Consider the following 24,958-nt stretch of genomic DNA (forward strand, 5'->3'; position numbering starts at 1 on the left):
GCTTTTGAACTGCTAGGTTGGCAGAAGCTGGGACTAACGACAGGAACTCACCCCATCATGCAGCACTCAGGCCTCAAACTGCCAACTTCAGTCTTCTGATCATCAGAATTGGCATCTTAAACACTAAGTCACTGCATCCCTTGTATCCCATGTAGTTTTACAAGGTCTTTAACATTTTCTACCAAAGAGTGCTGCTGTATCATCAAACTGCAAATGCCATTATTCTGTGGGATGGAGCCATGGCAGTTACAGTGGTGTCAAATTGCATTATTTGTACAGTGTAGAAGCACCCTAAGAAAGCATAAACTGCCCAAGGTCACCCCATGGCGTTCCCTAGCTGGATAAGAATTTGAACCCCAGTCTCCTGAAGTTCTAGGTCACCTCTCAAACTACTACACCATGCTGGCTTTCCACTGGGAAGTTGGTCATCCCTTAAATGACCAAAAAGCATGCATTCAAAGGGATCTTGTTGCACCTTTGTGACTGTGCAAAAGAAGTTGTAGCATAGATTTTCACAGATGTGGTCACCTGTGTCCTGGATTTCATCTCTGAAAAGGGTGTGCATTGAGTTCATGTGCTCAGGAGTGCATTCGTAACCTACGCAAGACTAGAAACAGTGTTCAGCAGCAACTAAGGAAAAGGCCATGCTGGATTAAGCTTCAAACAAGCAGAGCCAAGGCTCTGTAAAGGTTATAGCCATTGTCTCTTGTAACTGATGGATTAGGCTGTGCGTTTTGGCTCTGGACCAGTTTTCCAAATGAGCACTTGGGGAGAAAGAAAGCCTATTACCAGCTCAATATGTACGATATACAGAAACAAATCCTCACGTAGCTTCATGCAGTGCACACAGTATCCATTTTCCAAGTGAAGAGAAGTTGGGCTTCAGGTTGGAAACTAATCCTGAACCCACCAGCCCTGAAATCTTCAGAGGCAGGATAGGAGGGAAATGTTAAATAAATAAATAAAGATATGATCTTTGGTTTGGTTTTGCAAATACTTGTTTGATTTTTGTGTGTGTTGTAGGTTATAATTCTAATTATTAAAGAGAATACAAGGAACATCTAGTGAGTCCCACCCCTAAAGGACACTAGACAACTAGAGAACCCTCCCCCAAAGATGCCCCTTCAACCTTTATTTGAAACACCCCCAAAGATGGAGATTCCACCTCTCTCCAAGGCAGTATACTCTACTGTTGAACTTGTGAAGCCCTTGGTTCATGTTCTAATTTATGGAGCAGCATAGTGTCATAGAGTCACAGAATCATAGAGTTGGAAGCGGTCTTTGGGGTTATTGAATCCAACCTCCTGCTCAGTGCAGGATCTCCAGCTAAAGCATCCCTAGCAGGCAGCTGCCCAATCTTTCTTTGAAGATGTTGAAAGAAAGGGACTCCAGTAGGCAGTTTGTTCCATTGCTGAGCCACTCTTACTGTCTAGAGTTTCCTTCTGACGTTCAATCAAATTCTACTTTTTTGTAACTTCAAACCATTAGGCCTGATCCTCCTCTCTGGGAAATACCTTGAGGTATTTAAAGGGTGTATTCATGTCACTCCTCAGTCTTCTTCCCACCAAGCTGAACATACCCAGATCCTTCAACCTTTCCTCATATGTTCTGTTCTCCATACCTCATATTTCACCTCAAGTTGTCCTGATGCAAAAGCATGAAGATTTCTTGAGAAATTCAGTGTCTTCTGCCTAACAAAGGGCACTGTGGCCTCCCTCACAAAGGATGGAGAGATACTAAGAAAGTGTCTCTTTGCTTTGCTTTTTTCTTTTTGGTGGCAAATGGATGTTAAATTTCCTAGATTTTGAGTATCTCCCAGTTGCCCCATGGCCAGAAGGAGAAGGTACCAATCTGTAAAAGATACTCCTCCATACCATTTGAGTTAAGAACAAAAACAGAAAAATGCAGACCTATGACTAACATCTTCAGGTTTGTTTTTTTTCTGATGAAGCCAGTGGAGCTTCGAAGGCTTGTAACATATATATTGTGCATTTTGGTTAATTTAATAAAGGTATCACTGTTTGCTGAACTTTTGATGTTATTGGATTTCTTATCATCCTCATTGCCCTTCTCTGAGCCTGAATCCTTCTTAAAATGAGGCACCGAGAACTGAACAAAGTACTCCAGGCCTGAGTACTGATCAGTACAGAATATAGCAGGGTCTATTACTTCCCTCCACTTAGAAACTATGCTTCTACCAATACAGGCTAAAACAGCATTCACCTTTGCTGGGGTGGTGGTGGTGGTGGTGGTAGGTCTAGGGTTTGATTTTTTAACTCTATTGTAATTTGTTGTATTTTATTGTTGTAACCCGCCCAGATTCTTCATGATTGGGCGGGCTAGAAATAAATCTATTATTATTATTATTATTATTATTATTATTGATCAACAACAATCCCAAGGCCCTTTTTGCATATAGTCCTGCTGAGCCATGAATCCCATATTCTATATCTGTGCATTTGGTTTGTATGGTTGCATTTGTCTCTACTGAATGTCATTTTTAAACGTTTCATCCAATTTTCAAGTTTATTTAGATCCTTTTGAACTTTGTTCCTATCTTCTAATGGGTTAGCCACCCCTCCCAGTTTTGTGTCATCTGCAAACTTGAGCTCCCTCCATCCCAACATCTAAGGCTGCATCTGCACTGTGGAATTAATCCAGTTTGATACCACTTTAACTGCCATGCCTCAATGTATGGAATTCTGGGGATTGCAGTTTGTTATGGCATCAAAGATCATTGATAAAGCATTGAAGAGTAAAGGCCCTACGATAGAAACCCGAGGCACTTCACTTGAGACCTCCTCTTTTTTTTGAAGCACTCTTTGAGAATGGTTTTCCAGCCAGTTATGGATCCATCTCACTCTGTTTCCATCTATTCCACATTTAATCAATTTACTATTCAAAATATTATGGGGAAACTTATGAAATGCTATGCTGAAATCCAGATAAATGACATGCACAGCATTCCCACCTTCTGCTAAACTAGCGACATAGAACTGATTGATCCCAGTTAAAAAATATTCATTCAACAAGCCGTTGAATGATGAGTCAACACATAGGTAAAACCAAATGATTCAATAGCTCTCCTCAAGTTGGGACTAACAATACAATTTAAATCCACGTAAAATGGTTATACTTGTGAAATCCATCTTATACAACTGTGCACTGACTGCATCTGCTGCCCAGTGACCAAAAATATACAATTGTGTTCATAAGACAAGTGACACAAGTGCACAACCTCCACAGGATTCTAGTCACTGAATGAGAAATCACATGAGAACCATCTCTATATCAAGTCTTCAAGACCTTCCAGAGATCTCTCTACCAATTTCATTTGCACTTTGAGTTGATAGACTGGAGATCTTTGAAGAGAGAGTATCTTATTTCCCCAGAAGGATTTGAATGACCTTTAGCGACTTCCATCACTCTGCCATCTGCTTTTATGGCTTTTGAAAGTTTGAAGCCATTTCAAGGAGCTCATCTGAGAACACCGGGAGGCTGGTTCCTTTGCCAGGGATGGTATTTCAGAGCTGTGAAGGCTTCTTTTTTTTTTTGGGGGGGGGGGAGAAGGGATGTAATGATTGAGGGCGATGGGACTCTTGGGAGCGAAAGAGAGAGAGAAATGATCAGCCTGGGTCCAGAATCTAGTCGAGGCTTGATCAAGGGAGAGAACACCTTTCCCTGTAAGACAAAGTCACACTCTGTGCTCTGCTATAACAGATGGGGAAGGGGGAAAAAAGCAATCAGCATAATCACCATTTGGAGGAATAGCCTTCTCAGCAAAGGCAGCTGGGGGGATTGTGTTGAATGTGCCGAAGAATGGCTGATTGATAATATCAAGGCATGCAGCATCAACCTTGGGAGTGTGGTATCCATAGAAATTACAATACTCTAGGAAACAGAAGTTGGAAAAGTTCCTGTTTGCGGGACAATAATTCCCAGAATCCCCTAGCCAGTATGGCCAGTGCTCCCATGTTAGCATTGCGTCACCTCATTCTGATGTAGATATTAGGGAACAGAAGTAGAGAGATTTTGTAGCACCTTTGAGACTAACTGAAAGGAAGAAGTTGGCAGCATGAGCTTTCATAGACTTAAGTCCACTTCCTCAGATGTATTTGGAGGAAATAGACTTAAGTCTACAAAAGCTCATGCTGCCAACTTCATTCTTTCAGTTAGTCTCAAAGGTGCTGCAAGATCTCTCTACATACTGGTTCTACAGACTAACATGGCTATATCTTTGAATTCTACCATTAGGAAACAGAGTTTGTTGTTGTTGTTGTCTGCTTTCAGGTCATTTCTGGTGATCCTAAGGCCAATGTACTGGGGTTTTCTTAGCAAGATTTGTTCAAAGGGGGTTTGCCGTTGCCTTCCTCTGAGGCTGAGAGACGATGGCTTGGTCAAGATCACCCAGAGGGTTTCCATGGCTGAGTAGGCATTTGAACTGTAGGCCCGGTTTCAAAGGAAGGAACAAAACCATCTCTGAAGATTCCTTACCTAACCCTATGAAATTTACCAGGTGGCCATAAGTCAACAGGTGACTTGACAGCGCTCTCTCTCTCTCTCTCTCACACACACACACATACACACACAGAGTCATAATCCAGCACTCAAATCACTACCACACACTGGCCCTGCAAGGAATAGAGTTGAGGAAGGAAAAATAAGGAAGACTGGCATGCCAGCAGAACTAACATCCAACTATTTCATTGGTCACTGTTGGAAAAGAGGATAGAAGTCAAAGAAACATATCACATTACAAGACAAAGCCAACACACAGCAAGATAGATGGGAGGCTGAGTCGACCCTGGAGCCCTGCCTGGCTACAGTAAATGCTACAGTACCAGCATTTAACCACTGTGCCGTCTAAGGCTTCTAAATCCTTGCTTGATTTCTCCCCAATGCCAGCTGTATCTCAAATGGATGGGTCAGGGGACTGTTCCTCCTGCTGGAGATTTTCTCTTCCCATGCCAATGGCATCTGGCAGCAATGAGAAAATTGATTATTTGTTCCCTCTTGCAGGAACAAATAATTTAACACTGCAAATTTCTAAGCTATACCCCAAGGGCTGCTAAAGTTGTTTAAGGGACAGCTTGTGGAAGTTAAATTTTGGATTCCAGCTCTGACAATTGGTCAATGTCTAATTCGTGGACATGTGAGAGAACGAACGTGGTACATTTGCAAGTGAGATAAAACAAGGTGGGGGAGTGAACCTTAAGACTCTTCCCTTGAGACCACCTTTGCTTGCATTTGCTACTCACTTCACAGCAGAACATCAAAGGAGAATAAATCAAGGGCTTTAGTTGCCAGAAGCAAAGTTAACAGTAGGGCGTGTTGTGTTATGCCACAACCCACTGGGAGAATTCTGCGCTTGAGAAAAGAAGGCGCTGGCATTCTGATCCTGATGCAAAATGACTGGCAAAGGGGTCCAGAATCCACATTTATTTATACATCCTCTAATTAATAAGTCAACACTTTTGAGCATGCAAATGGCATTGCAGGAATTATAATGTTTGTCTTTGAAGCAGGTCATAATAATGGGTTAGATTCAGCCAATTTCTGCTTGGAATAAACCCATTGAAATTAGTGGGACTTTAGTTGTAAGTACAGTTTGACCCCCATATCCATGGCAGATACATTCCCAGACTTATCATGGATAGCAAAAAAGTGGCTAATGGTGATGTCATAGCCAGCCAAGAACAGCTCTCGGAGGAGGAGGATGAAGAGGGGCCTCCTCCAGAGCAAGAGCTAATTGAGGCTACACCAGGTGCTCATCCTGCTCTGCCAGGTCCCAGCTGTGATCTCCCAGACTCAGAGGAGGAGGCCCAACCAGGTCCTAGTATTAGTGAGCTGCCTCCTGTGGTGCAACATCCTAGTGGTGACTCTGGAGAGGAAGCTTGCCTGGAGGTGCCTACTTACAAACAGAGAAAGGCTGAGTGTGCTTGCAGGCGCAGGTCTAGGAGGATTGCAGAGAGGCAATCAGCAAACCAGCTGCAGGTGGCACGGGGGAGAGTTTCCCTTACTTAAGCTGTAGAAAGGGCTCAACTCAGTGCCAGAGTTTATTGCATGATCCCTGCTGGCACTGGCTCCTTGTGTCTTGACTCCTTGTTGCTTTGACCTCGGACTGGACCCTTGTTATGTTCTGGCTGCTTTGACCTTGGGCTGCTTTGACTACTCTGACTCCCGGTATCCTGACTTCGGCTTGGCTTCTCAGATTGCTCTCATGCTTACTCCTTGCAAGGTCCGTGTCCTGCTTCCACTTGCTGGGCTAAGCCATTCTTATTGGCATGTGTCTGTGTGTGCTGGCTGCAGTCCAGGACAGAATAAACTCTGGCCATAATCCATCTGATAACAGAATGGCAGAAGCAGCAATCACACCAAGGGATTCTAAATTTGATTCTATCACACCTATTCTAAATTCCCTTCACTGGCTGCCTATTAGCTTCCGGGCACAGTATAAGGTGTTGGTCATTACCTATAAAGCTCTACATGGCTTGGGTCCAGTTTACCTGAGAGAACGCCTCCTCCCTTACAATCCTTCTCTCACTCTCAGGTCCTCTGGGAAGAATCTATTGCAGTCACAGAGAACTAGTCTGACAACCACTTCCCAAAGGATGTTCTCTTCTGCTGCTCCAAAAATCTGGAACGATCTGCCGGACAAGATCTGCCATCTAACATCTTTGGAAGCCTTTAAGAAGGCAATAAAAATAGATCTCTTTCGGCGGGCCTTCCCAAACTGACCCCCTAATCTCACTCTCCACTTGCTTAGACTTGTTCCCTTCGAACTGATCTGTCTTTCTGATTGATTTTATCGCCCATTGTCCGGGAACTGCTTTTAATGTTAGTTTTAGAGGAGGGAGGGAGTGGGAATCAGGAGCTCATTATATTTTTTATCTATTGTTCTATGTTCTTGATTTTATTGTTCTTTGTTTTGTATGCTGTTACCTGCTTTGATCCAATACAGGGAGAGGCAGGATATAAATAAATACGATTATTATTATTATTAGTAGTATTACTACTACTATTCACTGCTCCCTTGACATGGAAGGCACCAGGTGTTGCTCAGTTTAAGTCTGGATCCAAACCAGTTGGGCTGGAGTTAGATATACATTATTGAAATTAACCTGCCAAATTCTCTTTCCTAAAGCAGTCCTTTTAATCTCCTCAAGATGCCAAATGGAAAGTCAGGGGACCCTGGGATGAGCTGTGGAAATGGGGACAGGGAGGAATGATTGAAAACTAGGTGGAAGCATTCCTTAGTAAGCAGAGCTCTGAGATGGGAAAAGGTGTTTGTGTGGCTGGCTGGGAGATTCTGAGGCGTTACAAACCGCCGCTTTGTGGCGGTCTCCCGGCACTGCTGTTTGCTCTGCAAGGGAGCCGCCGCAGCCAAACCGCGTGGCTCCCTTATGGAGCAAAAAAGAAGCTCCAAAATGGAGCTTCTTCTGGTGTAGTGCTCATGATGCCGCGAGGCGCCAATGGCGCACTTGCGACATCATTAGCGCCGTGCAGCATGCGGACGCACAGCGTCCGTTACGTCAAGATGGTGGCGGCTGTGTGGAACGGCCGCCGCCATTTGTTACGGACAGAGTCCGTAACAGGAAGAGGGGCGTCTGGAAGAGACGCCCCTTTTTTAAACTGGGACATCCTGAGGACGTCCCAAGTGGCGGTTTGTTGCCCGCCTCTGGGAGGTGAAGTCCAAAAGTTAACGGCTGGTATTTTACCTTGCTGTTCTGGATTTCTAGAGTATGACTATGACTATGTAAATGCCACTTTCAGCCTATCTTACCCACCACCAAGTGAATCGAATGCATGAGGTCTATTAAGCTGCTGACTGGAGGGCAAAGAAGATGACGTTTCTGGATCCCTCGCACCAGTGAGCAAGGCTGTGACAATTCGAAATAGGGCCCCATTGCAATTCCTTGCAACAGCCTCATTTGCTGGTAGGAGAGGGCTGGATCCCAGGGGCTCCAAGGTGGACTCAACCTTTCATCCTTTCGTAGGTCAATTAGAAGAGTACCCAGCTTGTTGGGGGCAAAGAGCTTACAGATTGTAAACTGCTTAGAGAGTGCTGAGTTCACTGATAAGCAGCATAGAAATGTACATGCTATTGTTATTGCTGAGTGACCCTGGGCAAGCCGCACTCTCTCAGCCTCAGAGGATGGCAAGGGGAAACCCTTTTGGAGCAAATCTTGCCATGGTAGGTTTGCCTTAGGGCTGATGTCAAAAATCACTTGAAAGCACACAGCAACGATGATAAATGTGGTGGGAAGCAAGCCCTCTCCAGTCCCTTGGAGGATCCATGTTGCCCCCTAACCTCCAACAGTTGCCTACCCATGTTGTGCAGTGATGTGTACATACCTTCTGATGGATACCCCTAAGTGTGGGGCTGGGTGTTAGCAGACACGATCCTGCCTCTTCTTTTCAGGCGTTCAGTGAATGTAGTTAGGAAAGGTGAGAAGAAGGCCACAACAAACAAATCACATGTTTCTTCACTCAGAAGAAACCATTTTTTAAAAAAATAAAAAACATCCCCAGCCCACATGCAAAACCTCCTCAGGCTTAACCTTTCCATGTGTTGCATTCAAGCATACATACTATTTCTTTGAAACACAAAATCAATTCTCCCTCCGCATCCCGCCTACTACACGGAATAAATTGCCATCCCTTAAACAGTTGCTGAAAAAGACCTTGGGGCTGAAACACATTTGGTACCCGATATGGATATGGATATATTTATGTAGCATCCACGTTTATTCCAATTAGTGGATGGACTTCGGATGTAGTGACTAAGTGACAAACGATGAGGAACATATAAAAAAACCTCAACAAATCTCTCAAGTCATTTTTAATGATTAATTGCAGATATTTGTGCTATACAGTTCTGATGTAAAGAACCATGTCATCGACGTGGATAACAATACTTAAAGCAGACGATTCAGCTCAGCCCTCCCACAGAAGCTTGCTTCTTTCTTGGTGGAAGACTTCAAAGCTCCAGAGTGGGCAAATATTCCTCTGTGAGATTTAGAAAATGTGTGGTGGGATTCCTTTACTCCTCTTACTAATTCTCCAGAGTACATGGGCCTCCAAATGAAGACGGCAGAGAAATGAGACTGGTTTTCATTTCATCCAGATTTACCTGGTTATGTACCTTTTAACCACTGTTAGGCTGGAATCCTTTGGTCACTTTGAGCAAGCAGGATGAGGAGTTATGCTAAAGTACATTTCCCAGCATTGCACATGGAGGTAGGCAGTATCTCTTACACAATATTGTTTTGCCAGACAATGCAATGGATGCTTCATCTACAATCCAGTCATGCTCTACCTGCTGACCCAAAAGACCTCTCATTGACTGTGCTATTGGTAAGAAAATCTCCCACACATGTTGCCCTGCTAACCAGCGCACCTTCTAGTTTGTTGTTGTCGTTGCCGTTTGCCTTCAAGTCATTTCCAACTTATGGTGCACTAAGGTGACCCTATCATGGGGTTTTCATGGCAAGATTTGTTCAGAGGAGGTTTGCCATTGCCTTCCCCTGAGGCTGAGAGAATGCGACTTGCCTAAGGTCACCCAGTGGGTTTGATGGTCAAGTGAGGGATTCGAACCCAGTTCTCCAGAGATGTAGTCTAACACTATACAATGCTGGCTCTCATACTACTATTGAAAAAAAAAATACAATTTTGTTTGCGTTCAAAATAACCCCCACACATAGCCCCTGATGCACTTTATTCAAAATTTTGGAAGGCTTCAGAAAAAGCTTGGTGTGGTTACATGAAGCATGCAGACCATACTTTCCTCACCCCATGTTAGTCCATAATGCTACAGCTACGTTGCAAAAGAGGTGAAGTTATGACTTGAGTCATAACTTTAGTTATTGGGAAGAGGAATTAATGATGAGTAACTTGTTATTTGTAATGTGTTACTTCTAACCTGTGCTCTAGACCAGATCTTAGTTGGGCTGATTTGGCAGAGTTGCGCCTGCATTTTGTGCAGAGACTGTAACATGTTTCGAAACAAAATGAAATGAGTGAATTTTACAAGCCATTTTAAAAAAAACACCATATTTTTATTACTGCACAAATTTTCTACATATAGAAGACATGCAAATAAAAAAGCAGAAAAGGGGAAAAAGCCAATGAACTAACTCTACAAAAAAGGGAAAAGGAAACAAAAAAGACAAAGAAACAGAAAATTAGAATTACGACTTCCTCCCCTAAAATATTTGCTATACTTGAAACTATACTTAAGCTTCCCTATAGTAATACTATACATCTCCTTCTACTACTAATGAATTACAATTATTAATTGAATCCACATACTGAAATAGAGAGAAACAGCATGATATAATGGTTTGGGCATTGGACTAGGATTCTGGAGACCAGGGTTCAAATCTCGGCTTGGCCATATAAACCCACTGAGTGATCTTGGGCAAGTCACAGTCTCTCAGCTTCAGGGAAAGGCAATGACAACCCCCTCTGAAAAAAACCTGCCAAGAAAACCCTATGATAGGGTTTGCCTTAGGGTCGCTATAAACTGGAAACGACTTGAAGGCACACAACAACAACAAAACTGAGATAGTACCCCATTTCCTTTTGTAAAATGCAATACACAAACATTTTACAAGCAAATGGGAGTTAGATGTTGCTTCATTCTCCAAATCCCCAGATTGGTCTCAAATTGGTCTGAAATTGCATTTCAGGCTTCTGATCAACCGTCATATAACATTTCCGCATGTATTTTGGTCATGTTCTTTGCCCTGACAGAAGATGTGGTTTTGACCTTTGGAATCAATGTGCTTGAGGAGTTCACTCCAAATTCAAATTGTGGCATTTGTTATTGTCAGTTTGGCATGCGTTTCATTTTAAATCATCTGCCTTGTCATAGTTGTCTTGTCATATATTTAAGGAAACAGAGACAGGAGTGCTAATGAGGGCCAAAGTGATCATCAGCAGCCCATTCAGTCACTTATTAGCAGTCTGCAAGCTTTGGGGGATGGTTTAGTCTGCTTTTAATTAAGGTTTTTATGTGTTGAGAAAGAATGTTGCATTTTTTAAAAGTTCGGAGATAGAAATGAGAACATGTGATCAACTTACAAACGATAGCTCCGACACCAATGCAGCAATAACTTTGCTCCAAGTTTTAAGCCACCTTGAGTCCCTATATTGGGAGAAAGGCAGGATATAAGATAACAACAACAACAACAACAACAATAAATAGTCAAAGACTTGGAGCCAAGTTTGAGGATTGGTTTCAGCACCATTGACAGCTAAAACCCAGAACTAATTCACCCCCAGCATGGCATAGTGGTTTGAGTGTTGAACTATGACTCCAGAGTCCAGGGTTCAATTTCCAGCTCGACCATGAAACCCACTGGGTGGTTTTGGGCAAGTCACATGCTCTCAGCCTCAGGGGGAGGCAATAGCAAACCTCCTTTGAACAAATTTTGCCATGGTAGGTTTGCCTTAGGGTCATCATTAGTCAGAAACAACTTGAAAGCACACAACAACAACAAAATTTACCACCTGCTTTTGAGAGATGCCAGTTGTCCCTGAATATCACATACAGAGCAATGTTGGGTTACAACCTTTAGCTATTGATTGTTCCCATTGCTCTGAATGGGAGAATCAAGCACTTATATCCATCTCCTCCACTGCCATAAAGGGTCATAGATTCTGACCTGTCTAGGTTTCTCCTCATTAGGATTCCCCAAGACTCGAGAAACTCATTTTCTGACTGTTTTCAAATCTTGCTTCCATCCCTACTGCTGACTCCACCATTACAAAATCCAAGTTGTAATGGAAAAAACCCTTAATATGCAGTGTAGGCACATATTTGTCTGTTGAAAAATCAGCACCATGGACAGCAACATTAATCTTAGTTATTTGCTCTACCAAAACAAACAAGCCATTTCAGCTTCCAAAGGTTCAAGTGGTTGGTTATTCATTATCACACTCGGATGATTGGGAGAGAAACCTATATCTGGGCTTTTCCATCTCTTGTGGTCCCAGAAGGCAAGCCATCCAATGGACAGGATGGCAGGGGTTTTGCAACTTAGGTGACTGCATCACAGTTGGGCCCATTTAGTCTGGAGAAGAGATAGCTAAGAGGGAAATATTAAAATTTTGGAAGAGTGAAGTTTGTTGTTATGTATCTTCATCCTAACCACAGCCTATGATGTCCCTATCAAGGAGTTTTCTTGGCAAGGTCTATTCAAAAGAGATTTGCCAATGTCTTCTTGTAAGGTTGAGCAAGTGTGCCATGCCCACAGTCGCCCAGGGGCTTTCCTTGGCTGAGTAGGGATTTTAACCCTGGTGTCATGAGGTCTCAGTTCTCCACATAAACCACTGCACCATGCTGAATCTCCAATGGGATGTTTGCCATCTCTTAAATAACTAAGGACCATGCCAGTTTGTCTCTGGATTTCCATGGCAGAGCAATGATTTGAACACTGGTGTCCCAGAGTCCTAGTCCAGACTCAAACCACTGGCAAGATTTATTCAGAGGTGATTTGATATGGACTTCCTTTAGGCTGAGAGAGAGTGATTTATCCAGGTTCATCCAGGAGGTTTCCAAGGCTGAGTGGGGATTCAAAACCTGGACGGCTAAATTCCTAGTCCAACGCTCAAACCCCAGAAACTCTCCATAGCCCCCAAACATTAAAAAAAATGAAACCATGTAAAGTCAATGAATAGTGTAGACACATCCTAAAACTGTAACCTGGTGGATGGGCTATTGTGTATTGTGTATATGCAGCTACAATATGGTCAGTGATAGACTCAGAGAAGAGAAATGATGTCAAAATATAAGTTGATGGCATGCACAGTCCATGATTTTTCTCCATCTCTGTAGAGCAGACACTCCTGTCGACCCTGGCATGAAATCTACTGGTTAGACCCAACTGGAGTAGACCCATTGAACCCATTGCTGAATGGTGAGCCAACCTGTACATAGGATCCATTGAACAACAACAACAACAACAACAACAACAACAACAACAACTTTATTTATACCCTGCTTTTCTGTTGCCAATCAAAGTGACTTACATCTAAAAATCAGTCCAATATACAATACATTGTATAATATCCCCCCCCCCCCCCCCGGCAATTTAATGGGAACTGACAATAGATTTCATATTTCTGTGCATCTTCCTTTATTCTTTATTTTTGTACTATTAATCCTGAAAAGACCTGAAAGATTTAAAAGATCATGCAACTTGCAAATTACTTTTGTGACAGTGCCTTGGTCCTGTTAAAAGTGTATGATTAATCTGTTTTTTTAAAAAAATTGTGGATCATGTTTTTTTCTTGGCTTCCTTCTGAGAAGACCTCTTTCAAAACAGTTCAACCAGCAACATCTGTGTGGATCTGAGGCGTCCATCAGACACTCATCTGCCCCATTCCTCCTTCCAAGCTCCTGATGATAGTGAGGCAGAACAAACTCATGGCACAATAAAGGAACGAAGCAGGGGAAATCCGATTATCCTTCCTTCCGACACAATCCTTTTCATCAAACCCTGCAATAACATATTAATAATACCCACCATGACAGCACATCATTAATCTCTACCTGGGAAGTTTTTCATTTGCTCTTACTTTGTGAAAATCTTCAGCAAACAGGTCACGAACAAAGGATCTATTCTTGCTAATGGAAGTGGTATTCATTTATGTCATGATTAATGCACGCCACCATGGGCTACTTAAATTAATGTAGATTCTCCTCCTCTGCCAGCTGCTTTAAAGTCAGTCCTTAAAAGTAGAAACTTTTCTGTTTTGCACTTGAGTTATTCCTCCTCCTCCTTCCATCTTCAGATGGTTTGAAAGGGGATAAACCTTCAGAAGGCCATCAAAATAATTCTTACAATAAATGGTGAGGGCTTAATATATGAAATTAACCAACAAACGTTGATATATATATATATATATATATATATCTATATAGAGAGAGAGAGAGAGAGAGAGAGTTGTTGTTGTTTTTGTTGTTGTGTTGCTGTGTGCCTTCAAGTAATTTCAAACTTATGATGACTCTAAGGCACTATCATGGGGTTTTCTAGGGCTGAGAATACATCCCCTGTTGATGAGTAACTATAGGCCGGTCTCCTTACTACCATTCTTGGGCAAGGTGATTGAGAGGGCAGTCGCCTTTCAACTCCAAGCCATCTTGGACGAAACCGATTGTCTGGACCCATTTCAAACTGGCTTCAGAGCGGGATACAGAGTTGAGACGGCCATGGTCGCCTTAGTTGATGATCTTCGTCTGGGCATCGACAGGGGAAGTTTGACCCTGTTGGTGTTCTTGGACATCTCAGCAGCCTTCAATACCATCGACCATGGTATCCTTCTGGAACGCCTGAGAGAATTAGGCATTGGAGGCACTGCGCTCCAGTGGCTCCGATCCTATCTCTTGGGAAGATTCCAGATGGTGAGGCTGAGGAACAGCCGCTCTCGAAAAAGAGAGCTGACATCTGGCGTCCCCCAGGGCACCATTCTGTCCCCCATGCTGTTTAATATTTACATGAAGCCGCTGGGTCAGATCATCCAGAAACATGGAGCAGAGTGTTATCAGTACGCTGATGACACCCAGATGTATCTCTCCATGTCTCCGACTGAAACAGTGACTGAGAAAGGCATCTCTCCTCTGGATGTCTGCCTGGGGTCAGTAATGGGCTGGATGAGGGAAAACAAACTCAAGCTGAATCCAGAGAAAATAGAAGTACTTCTTGATAGGTACCCCAAGTCCAGATACAGAAATTTGCCACCCAGTCCTGGACGGGGTCACACTTCCCCTAAAGGACAAAGTTTGCATTTTGGGAGTACTCCTGGATCCATCACTATAGTTGTCATCTCAAGTAGATGCGATGGCCATGAGTGCTTGATTCCAGCTTTGGCTGATACACCAACTGTGTCCCTGTCTGGACCGAAAGGACCTTGAAACTGTGGTACATGCACTGGTAACCTCTCATTTAGATTTCTGTCATGTGCTCTACATAGGGCTACCTTTGTACCAAGTTCGGAAGCTTCAGCGAGTTCAAAATGCTGTAGCCAGATTGGTCGCTGGAACCTTAAGGTCAGACCATATAACACCTGTATTAAAATCTCTTCACTGGCTGCCAATTAACTTCTGGGCCCAATACAAAGCGTTGGTTATTACCTTTAAATCCCTACATGGCTTGGGCCTGAGTTACTTGAGGGAACGCCTCTCCCTACACAATCCGCCCCGCACTCTCAGAACAACAGGGAAGTATTTACTTGAACATCCCAAAGTGAGATTAACAACTACTCACCAAAGAGCATTTGTGGCTATGGTCCCCACGCACTGGAACAATCTTCCAGAAGAGATTTGACTTATTCCTACTCCGGATGCCTTTAAGAAGGTGTTGAAAACTTACCTCTTCCGATTAGCATACCCTCCTGACTCCTTATAAAGAATATTATTCCCTAACAGAAGTTTACCTGAAGATGTTAATTAGGATCAGCATATGGCATGTTTTTAGATAAAAGATTGTTTTTATATTTTGTTTTTAATAATTGTTGTTGGAATTACTGTACTTGTATTTGTATTTGTAACTGCACTTGTATTGTATTGCTGTATTATATACTCTGATTGTAATCCTGCTTCGATCCATCAGGAGAAGTGGGAAATATAAATAAAACGTATTATTATTATTATTATTATTATTATTATTATTTGCCTAAGGTCACCCAGTGGATTTCCACGGCTGAATGGGGAATCTAAGCCTGTCTCCAGAGTTATAGTCCAATGGTCAAAGTCCTACCATCATGTTCTCTCTTTCTCTATCTGTCTGAATTTATGAATTTGTAAAATTGTTATGCATTTTAAAACAAAATAACCACAGTCTATGGGTCTAATATATTACAGTGAAAGAAGGAATTCCCATCGTCACTTGCTGTAAGTGAAGTTAAATTAATATTAATTATTCATTTAAATAAATTATTCAATTAAATAACATTAAATGAGCTGTCCAAGGCACTGACCTATTCTGAGACTAGGGTTAAGTGCTGCTAGAGTTTGGACTAATGTTCCACTTCATTGTGTTTTCCATCATGCTGACATGGGAGCCACCAACCTCCAGGGATTGGAACAAGAGTTGGAGGGCATCTTGTAAGTGATCTAGATCAGCTTCCTGCTCAATACAGGAAATCCAAAGTTAGAGCATACTCACAAGATGGTCTTCCAGTCACTTCTGCTTCAAAATTTTCAGTAAGACAGAAACTGTCATCTCTTAACTAACTGGTCATTCTTCAAGTGTTCTTACCATCAATGTGTTTGTCCCAAGGTTCAGTTGAAATCTATGCTTCTGTAACAAGCCCATTCATAGAATCATAGAATCATAGAGTTGGAAGAGACTGCATGGGCCATCCAGTCCAACCCCATGCAGGAAATCCAAATCAAAGCATCCCCAACAGATGGCCATCTAGCCTCTGCTTAAAGACCTCCAAGGAAGGAGACTCCACTACACTCCGGGGGAGTTTGTTCCATTGTCAAACAGCCCTTACTGTCAGGAAGTTCTTCCTAATGTTGAGGTGGAATCTCTTTTCCTTCATCTTGCATCCATTGTGCCGGGTCCTGTTCTCTGGAGCAGCAGAAAACAAGCTTGCTCCCTCCTCAATATGACATCCTTTCAAATATTTAAACAGGGCTATCATATCACCTCTTAACCTTCTCTTCTCCAGGCTAAACATCCCCAGCTTCCTAAGTCGTTCCTCATAGGGCAAGGTTTGAAGTCATGCCTCTCTGTGAGTACATCTTCTCTAATCAAGCAGATCCACCCTGAGCTCCCTCTCCCAAAATGTTTTCTTATGGGACAAAAGGGTAAGCTGGCATAAAGGGGACTTCAGCTTGCATATGTCACTAACAGAATGCCAGCTTTCAGGTACAAATTGTTTTAAAAGGAAGCATGTATATTTGAACTCCCAAACTGCAAACCCAAAATGGTACATTCAAGACATAGGTCTCTTTGGAGCCTAGGTTGTCAATTGCTTCTCTGCCTAAAAATCTACCCTGTAGTAGAGCAACTACTGAGGAAGGTCAAAGAAGAAAGTGCTAAGGCAGGCTTACTGTTTAACATAAAGAAAACAAAAATAATGACCGCGGAGGAACTACATACATTCAACCTAGACAATGAGGAAATTGAAATAGTAAAAGAATTCCTGTACCTTAGATTGAACATCGATCAAGAAGAAGACTGCAGACAAGAAAGCAGAAGAAGACTAACAGTGGGGAGGGCAGCTATGAAAGAACTAGAAAAGCTCCTAAAGAGCAAAGATATACAGTCGCCCCTTGGAACTCGCGCATATGCAAGTGTCATAGGCATGAATGGAGTGCATGCATGTGGGCATGCGCAACGGGCATGTGCCCCATTGGGGTTAATGGCAGTCACTCATCGGTGGATTTTCAAATCCATGGATTTCTCACAGACTTCAAGGGGCGACTGTACAAGTAAGAACGAAAATTAGAATCATACAAGCAAATGTATTCCCCATTACCATGTATGGATGTGAGAGCTGGGCAGTTAAGAAAATGGGCAAAAAGAGAATAATTTCATTTGTGATGTGGTGCTGGAGAAGAGTGCTGAAGATACCATGGACAGCAAAAAGAACAAATAAATGGGTCCTTGAACAGATCAAGCCTGAAGGCAAAGGTGACTCAGGCGGGATACAGACCACCCCTTTGGGGAGGCCTGCACCCGCCCCTTTCCCTGACGGATTGGGGCCTGAGCTACCACAGCGGCAGCCCCAGAGGCCCTAATCCGCCGCTTTTCCAGGCCTCGGGGAAGCGGCAAAATGCTTCATGTCCCAAGGACAACCCGACAATGGCGGGGAGACAGAGAAAGGGGCCGCTTGGCCCCTTTCTCTTCAGTATTGCTGGTGCGGCCGTGTAAAAGCTGCGCCAGCGATAGGCAGTGCGAAAGGAGCTCCATTTTGGAGCTCCTTTCGGTGCCACTGCAAGGGCGCCACAGGCGCCCTGCAGCGGCACCAGGGCATAACCTCCACACTGAACCGTTTGGACACGACGCGGCCGTTACGTCAAAATGGTGGCGCCCATGTAGACAGGGTGCCGCCATTTTGACGTACTGAGTACATATTAGGGTTAGGGAGCGTCTGTAAAGGATGCTCCCAGGCAACCCTAGCATGTACTGAGTACATGCTATCAGGCCCATCTGTACAGGGCCAAAATTGAGGCTTTGAACACATGATGGGAAAGCATGAATCATTAGAAAACACAATAATGTTAGGAAAAGTGGAGGGAAGTATAAAGAAAGGAAGACCACATGCTAAATGGATGGACTTCATTAAGGACATGGCAGGTATGAATCTGCAAGAACTTAGTAGAATGTGGAGGACAGGGAGTCTTGGAGATGTCTCATTTACAGGGTCACCATGAGTTGAGACCAACTCGAAGGTGGCTATCAACAAGAACAAACTAGATTATTGGAGCTTTGAAGGATCAGAAAGCTGATCCTTGATCCATCACAGATTTTCTTTCATTCAAGTAACACCCCCAGTTTCTCAGCTATTGCCATGACAGAAACAAAGGAAACTAAAACTCCTGATTAACTTTTGCAGCACCTATTTAAATGAAGCCTATTGGCTTACATATCTATGACTCTTATTAATAGTCAAAGGTAAATGCAAATCACATTTGCTTGTATTTTAAGCCAGATGTATTTGCTTACGTATCTACCATTCTTATCATGAGAGCGGAGGCGGGGGAGGAAATGCCAAAACGGGGGACTCTTGCACTCTTACCCCATGCATTCAAAATCATCTTGCTACATCAATGCCAAGCAAAGATGCTACTCTTCTTTTAAAAAAATGTAGATGGTTTTAAAAACATTTTTTTACTCTGTTTATCTCTTCGGCTGTTGCTACACTGCAGAAATAAAGCTGTTTGACACCACTTGAACTTTCACAGCTCAATGCTACAGAACTCTGGGGTTTGTAGTTTTGTGAGAAATTTAGTCTTTCCTGTCAGAGTGCTTAGATGCTCCACTAAACTACAAATCCCAGAAATCCATAACACTGAGCCACGGGAGTTAGAGTGGTGCCAAACTGCATTATTTCTACAGTGTAGCATCAGCCTGGGGGTGTATCTACACTATAGAAATAATGCTGTTTGATACCTATTTAACTGCCGTGACTCCACCCTGCAGAATCCTGGGATTTGCAGTTTTGTGAGGCACCAGCACTCCTTGGTGGAGAAGGCAAAAGATGTTGCAAAACTACAAATGGATCACAAGGCTGGGCACCTTGGTCTGACCTCAGAGCAAGCAACTGGCAGCAGCAGATGTGCCAAGAAACTCAGCAGGACATGTTTCAAAAGAGGACTCTGGATCTTCCAGTAAGATCTGGAACAAAGCGTGATGTATTTAAATCTGTATTAGGGATGTTATACCCTGGTTATGGTGCTGAATGGACTGGCCATTGCCTGGTCTGTTCACACCAGATCCATGGTTTGGGCCATGCATGGTCCAGTCTCCCTGCTGAGAGGACGGGTGGGAGGACGCTTCATTTGGCCCATCCAGACAGGGCCAGGAAGGCATGCACACATGCATACAGAAAGCGACCACAGGTCTATGCTGTTAAATACCTGTACATGTGTGTATTTTACATACGAAAGCCATTTACAGTAAAAAAAAACCTTTCCATCTTTGGACTAGAAGCAGCTCAGCAGTGAATTAAGGGGATGATAATTCAATTTCTTTTGTTCTTAGAGACCCGTTTGTTGCACAGGAATAAAATCGGAGATAAAAAAAAAAACCCAGAGGTTGGAAAAAGGTGGCAAAGAATCATCCCTCTTAAACCTATCTGTGATAGCTGGAATTGAAATGGACCTGGCGCTAAAGAGGTTTGATGTCTTCCCTGATCCTCCATCACAGAAACTCAAAATGGTTTTATTTTGCTTAATGCGGGTTCTTCGGGACAGTGCTTAGCTTTGATTGAGTTTCTTCCCCCTTGATGCAATTATATTTATATGACGTGGTTCACAGAAAAGGGCACCGCCAATACTTCTTCCTGCTGATGCGACGTGGGGCTAACATTCTGTCTCTTCCAACTCTATGCTTCTATGATTCTATGCTTGCTAAAAACGCCCATCTGCTGAGATTTTTTTTAAAAGGTGACTCCAAACCAGGACTTATTTCTTTGGTTTCTTTCATGGATGGGTCTCATTTTATTAAACAGTTGCAATGACTCTGGAGACCAGGTTTCGATTCCCAGGTTTCTATTGGCTGTGAAACCCACTGGGTAACCTTGGGCCAGTCACATGCTCTCAGCCTCAGTGGAAGGCAATGGAAACCCTACCCTGAACATATATAGCCAAGAAAATCCTATGATAGATTTGCTTTAGGGTCACCATAAGTCAGAAATGACTTGACAGCACAAAACAACAACAACAACAATGAAGCTAGATGTTGTTATTTTGTTAGAATCATAGTTGGAAAGGGCCACAAAAGCCATCTTATTTAACCCCGTCATGCATGATTACACAACTAAACTACTCCTGAAAGATGCCCAGCTTTGCTTAAGGACCTCCAAAATTGACCTCCAAAGCAATCTATTCCACTGTCAATGTTTAGTTGGTGTCTTTTTTCTTGTCATTTGAATCTGGTGGTTTGTGCTCCAATCTCAGGAACAGCTGAAAATGTGCTACATGGGGAAAAGGAGCTGGCTCCATTTTCTACATGGCATCCTTTCAGATATTCAAAATAGCTATTATGTGAACTCTTTTCTTTTTTCCAAGATCAATATACCCAGTTCCCTAAGTTGTTCCTTTTAAGTCTTAGTTTCCAGACCTTTGATCTTCTTGGTTGCTCTCCTCTGGACTTGTTCCAGCTTGTCAATAACCTACTTGAATGGTGTTGCACAGAAGTGGACACAGTATTCCAGGGGAGGACCAAAGCAGTATTGAGTGAAACTACTATTTCCCAAGATCTGGACACTATACTCCTGTTGATGCAGCCCAGAATTGCATTTGGCTGATGCATCCAACTGTTGACTCATGTTTAGCTTGTGGTCTACTATGAACCCTAGATCCAACTGGTGTTTTAAAATACTGCTATGCAGAGAGGTCTCTGAAACATTTTAAGGACTTGAATTATTTCTCCTGAAGGATTCTAGGAGAAGCAATAGTTCTGGCCAGGAAAAGGGCAATCTGATTAGTTTGGTCAAGGGCTACACAAATAGTTCTGAGGGAGGCACATTGTCTTGTGTCTAAAGGCAAGAGGTACCTGGAGATGCATGCTATGATGGGGGAAAGAGGTGAATCAAGCCTCTCCAGGCCATAAACTGGTAACAAGGGAAATTCACTGGGGGTAAAAAGAGGCACAGGAATAAGGTCTCTACAATTGCAGCATCTCAGAAACCAGCCATCCTGATAACCAAAGCCAAAAAGAAAGATGAAGAAATATAAGACTTCTGCCAGTTCAGAGGACAGGATTCTAAATAAATCAACAAGGATGAAGAGCACTGAAAGGCAGGTCGAACAAACTCTTATGAACACCAAGACTTATAGCTGTCTAACCTGGAGATGCCAGGTAGTTAATTGCTCATTCTTTCTCATTTAAGCCTCTGCAAAGAGATGTTGAGAGAACCAGCATGGCAAAGTGGTTTGAATGTTGGACTACTATTCTGGAGACCAGGGTTCAAATTCCCACTAGGTCATGAAAGCCAGTGGGTAACCTTAGGCAAGTCACATGTTCTCAGCCTCAGGAGAAGACAATGGCAAAACTCCTCTGAACAAATCTTGCCAAGAAAATCTCATGATAGGTTTGCTGGAAAATCTCATGATGGTGTCGAGTGGTGTCAAGCTGCATTAAAATTTGCAGTGTAGATGCAGCTTAGATCTAACATGCCTGCACTGGATTCCTTGCATTTCATGGTGTGAGATATGACACACATGAGGCTGCAGGGCTATATTTTATCAACCCTTGGCCTAAAGTTATATTCTTCTGATGCTAAATCTCCCCCTCCAAGGGGCTTTCTTGTTCTGTGTCTTACAGTTTTCAGGGTGTTATATTTACACAACCCGCCAAGTAACATATAATTTGCTCTGAGCGACTGCTAATTGGAAGCAACTGTATTTCAGACCTCATTAAACCGTCTTTCTAAATAAAGGCTTGCTAATTCGAAGGTAGCTGAAAAGGAAAAGAGTTCAGAGAAGGGGCCAAGGGGAAAAGAAAAAAGCCAGAAACAAACATTATTTCTGCTACCAAGCAAAAGAGACCACTCTGCGCCTGTTTGAACGAGTTGAATAATCCTGTAAAGTGATTTAGGAAATGTGATTAGTAGTCACTCTTTCCTCATAGAAAAGCTTTTTACTTTTTTGCAAGGGGGAAGGAGACTCCTCTAACTCATCCTTTTTGCATTTAATTGCATTTGGAAAATTTAATTAAGCACAGCGAAGTATATCAATTTTCTGGCTCAGCCATACTGACAGAGAGGAAAGTGCCCCCCAATTTCTTCCCATTTCATGAAGCAATGCTCCATTTGCAGAGTACAGAGTATCAGAAGGATGAGCTGTACAGCTCTTGCAAAGGGCAGGACCAGCCCAAGATAAAGAGCAAGATGGAACCTTTCCCCATCCCTTCCATGTACAGAAGCAGTTTAGAACTTCTCCTTGGCAAGAGTTTGGCAATGGAAGTGGCTGCCTTGGGAGTTGAGAGCTGGTGGATTCTACTTAAAGGCTCCATTCCCACTTACAGATAAATTGGTGTGTGATCTGAATTGATGGATCAATTTGACAGTGGACCGTGGTTCCCACTACACTTGCCCCAGTTGCATTTTCTCCCACTACATTTGCCTCGAATGTATTTTTTCCCCTCTAAAATAAAATCCACTTGTGGTTCCCATTCACAAATGAATCGATTCAAAATGATTCAGTTCCAGCCGGCTGACGGGGAAATTTAAATAGATTCCAATCCGCATGCGGTTCACACTTGCACAGAATCGATTTATCGAAAAAGAAGAAGAAAAAAACTCAGCGTCAAAAAAGCGCAGGGTAAAAGGGGGGCAGGCCAGGCCCCCCCCCCCTCGGAATCTCTTCAGCGATTCAGATTAAGTGGGAACCAGGGTTGTTTGAACCAGTTCAAACCAATTCACAATCCAGTTTAAAAGGTAGTGGGAATGAGGACCAAGGGAGCTTTCTTAAAATTCTCTTTCTTCAGAGGTTTTTAAACAGAGGCTGGCCATTCATTGGGAGTGCTTGGATCATGTCTTCTTGCATGGCAGGGGGTTGAACTGAACTCTTATTGCTTTCTTGGGATCTTTTCCAACTCTCTGATGCTATGATTCTATGAATATTTTAGCTGCAGATACCTTGGGGACCCTTCCAACTCTACGATTCTATGATCACCCAACATTTGGACATCTCCAGATGAGAAGGGGGTTATATTGCAGGAGTCCACATCCCTCTCTTGTTTTTGTGGATCTGTGCAGGAGAAACAGGGATAACAAGTCAGGAACTGAAGGATCAGTCGACTTCACTTTGTCAGAAGACAACTGCATTCAAAGAGAAGCCAAGTGGGAAGGAGATGCAGGGGAAATAAGGTTAAACATGTAGGAGGAGAGCAATACGTGTGCCTTATTTTCTTGTTTCTTGTTGTGCAGAATGATAATTTATTGCCTGAATTCAGTTACAAAGCCATCCAAATTAAAAAAAAATAGTTTTCAGACTATAGAAAAAACAATGGACATCCAGGTTCCTGTAAACCAGGCTTGGCTCTGTTATTAGGCAGAAGGGGAATAGCGCTGAAATGATGGGTTTTTGTGGGGAGATGGAATGGAGGTCCCTCTAGACAGTCCCCAAACTGTGCCCTTTAAGAGATTTTGGACTTCAGCTCCCAGAAGCCTCAGCCATGTTGGCCAATAGTCTGGGATTCTGAGAACTGAAGTCCAAAATACTTTAAAGAACACAGTTTGGGGACCACTTCCCTAGATGTTCCGCAAAAGCGTGCTACATGCACCCACCAAATAGCTTTGGTGTATTGCATCTGGTGCCAGGATCACACCTTGCCTGCCCTTGCTTTAAGGACAGTTTTACCCAAACTGTCACTTTCCAGATGTTCTTGGAGTACAAACCCCACTATCCTCAGCCATAGGATGCATATGCATTTGGAAAGTACCAGCTTGGGGAAGGTGATCTGAACTGCCCCAGCACTTTGTAAAGTGGAGTACAACAAAAATGGGACTTTTGTAGCTATAAGGTTATGTGCTATTTTCTTTGTCTGCCCTGTGTGCTTCTTAACAATAACATTAATGACTGCCATTAAGACCACTCAGGATGTTAATTTTTTCCCCTCACCCAATAGTCACTTGTTAATAGTAAACCAGGGTTGCATCTGCTCTGTAGAAATAGTGCGGTTTGACACCACTTTAAAGTGCTGTAGCTCCATCTTATGGCATTCTGGGATTTGTAGTTTTACAGGGTCTTTAATTTTCTCCACCAAAGAGTGCTGGCACCTCACCAAAATACACATCCCAGGATTCTGTCGGATGGAGCCATGGCAGGTAAAATAGTGTCAAACTGCATTATTTCTATGGTGTAGATACACCCTTTGTTTCAAATATTTGTACCCTACCATAACATTATTTCCATGTGGCTTTTGACTATTAATTCTGCAGTGTAGCAGCATCACCCGGTGTGGTAACTTATGCTATCACCCCTTCCTCACTGACCTCCTCCCATACCATACCACACAGAATCCTTATTAATGGATTTTGTACCAGTGTTACTCATAATTCCTGTATATTACTGAATGTAATGGCAATAGTTGTGATATAAACAACAGGGCATGGAGAAATGGATTCAAACTACATGCAATTCCACCTCAATTTTAGGAAGAACCTCCTGACAGTAAGAGCTGTTTGACAGTGGAACATACTCCCTTGGAGAGAGGTGGAGTCTCCTTCTTTGTACGTTTTTAAACAGAGGTTGGATGGCCATCTGTCA

Source organism: Sceloporus undulatus, chromosome 6, assembly GCF_019175285.1.
Source record: "Sceloporus undulatus isolate JIND9_A2432 ecotype Alabama chromosome 6, SceUnd_v1.1, whole genome shotgun sequence".
Classification (NCBI taxonomy): Eukaryota; Metazoa; Chordata; class Lepidosauria; order Squamata; family Phrynosomatidae; genus Sceloporus; species Sceloporus undulatus.